The following is a 2214-nucleotide window of genomic DNA, read 5'->3' as shown; positions in this document are numbered from 1 at the left end:
TCCTGGGATCATCTGTGTTAATTCCCTGCATAGAGTTCCATAGATAATGTGTGAAAGGTGAGTACTTTCTTGGATTCTGTTACAGGAAAGTAGATAGACAGGAGGGTCTTTCTTAAGAGAGGAGGTCAGAATGTGTTTCTGCCGAAACTGAGTTCAGGTGGAAGCCTTCATTGCTGAGAGCACCTCCATCTTGTATTGGCTAAGCAATTCATTCATCCCTCTGCATTTGACCAGGACTCTTTTAGATTCAACATGAAAGTAGGATTTCTGTATCATCAACATCTTCATAGTTTAAAAAAACATATTGATGCTCACATTTTACCTCAATGAACCTTTCATTTCACAGGTTATTATTAATCTGAAAACTACATTTAGTTATCCAGGTGTGTGGGCACAAATTTAAATCACTCTCAGTATTTGAGAAGCAGAAGCAGCTAGACCTCTCCGAGTTTCAGGACTGCCTAGTCTACATATTGATTACCAAGTTTGTTTTCTTTCTCAGAGTGAGAGGATCTTATCTGAAAGCAAACTAACTTACAAATGGGAAAGGAAAATTGATTTATTCAGACACCTGTATTTGGGGAAGTAGATTTTAGGTGAACACAAAACTAATTTCTCTTATGCAGAATGCAGAACTTGTAAAGATGTGCACAAAATATAGGCACCCAAAAATTGAATGTGAATGTAATTTTACACTGCAGAGTTTAAGTCTTTATAATGTTTATGGTTTTATGTGTGGCTGTGGATAGCTAAAGATAACTTGAAAATAATCTCTGGGACTTTTCCTACCTGTATGAAAATAAAGATGAAAAGAAATGCATTTAATAAAATTCTTTAGCCAATGAGGTTTTTTTTTTTAAATAGGGTATGTAATATCTGATGACATAGAATATGAACTGTGTGATCAGAGAAGTGGGGAGGTTTTTCTTTTGTTTTGTTTTGTGTTTTAAGAAATATTTGGCACTATGTCACTCTGATAGATAACAAAAATATTTCTCAAGATCTGAGATAATTTTCTTGCTTCTTGATTCAGTTAAATCACAGTTAATTCACATATAAATGTGCCTGTTATTTTGAATTATTGTAACATGAGAACTGAAGGGGAATTATAGATATGGAAAAACGTATCCATGTGCATCTGATTTTGTTGGTAAAATATCCATATTCTTTTTTCAATGCTCTTTGGTCTAAATCTGAAGATGATATGTTACAAAAAACAATAGCATTCTGATAAACTAAATTCTAGGATGATTACCCTAGAGTGTTTATGACTTAAAATAATTATTGTTTTGTATCCATTAATGTTATTTTTTAAGTTTGTTCTTTCACAATTTCACACATATATAGAATATACAGTTGTTTTTTTTTTAGTATAGAATAGAGTATATTCAGGGCATGGGGAGGGAGTTGAGAGGGTAGTAGAGACAGAGCAAGGCGGACAGAGCGGGTAGAAGGGAAGGGAAAGAAACGGAAGGGAAGGGAAGAGAAAGGAAGGAAAAAGAGAAGAGAAGAGAGGAGAGGAGAGGAGAGGAGAGGAGAGGAGAGGAGAGAAGAGAAGAGAAGAGAAGAGAAGAGAAGAGAAGAGAAGAGAAGAGAAGAGAAGAGAAGAGAAGAGAAGAGAAGAGAAGAGAAAAATAGGAGTAGAGACTGGCCATGAGCACTTAGAGAGGGGGGAATGGATTCAGGAGGGCAGGAGGGGGAAGGGGTCAGAGGACAGGGCAGGGGCAAGAAGGCAAGAGCAAGAGCGAATATACAATTATTACTCTCTCCCTTTATTGTTCTTTGTCTACCTCCCATCACCTTTAATACATTCATTCCTCTGTTCAACAAAAATTCATTCATCCATTCCTTTTCTCAGAACAATGACTTTTGATATTGTTTGTGATGCATTTCTTCAGCAAGAACCACCTTTGTGATCATGGGCTTGGAACTCTCTGCTAGAGTGAAGTCACCTGTGGGTGCAAACCGAAGGCAGTGGCTCCTCCTCTCCCTGATTCTACCATAGCCAATAGCCATCCTCGTTCAATGCCTCTTGTTGATAAACACATTCTTTTGTCATTCTATGCATTCACAAAAGGGGTTGTATGCTTACATTCTGCTCAGAAAAATTTCTGCCTGGCTCCCTACATGCTTGTTTTTACACTCTTTTTTTTATTTTATTTTATTTTATTTTAGATATTTTCTTTATTTACATGCGAATTTCTCCATTCCCAG

The sequence above is a fragment of the Mastomys coucha genome, unplaced genomic scaffold (assembly GCF_008632895.1).
Source record: "Mastomys coucha isolate ucsf_1 unplaced genomic scaffold, UCSF_Mcou_1 pScaffold21, whole genome shotgun sequence".
In the NCBI taxonomy this organism is placed as follows: domain Eukaryota; kingdom Metazoa; phylum Chordata; class Mammalia; order Rodentia; family Muridae; genus Mastomys; species Mastomys coucha.
This window is presented reverse-complemented; position numbering follows the sequence as displayed.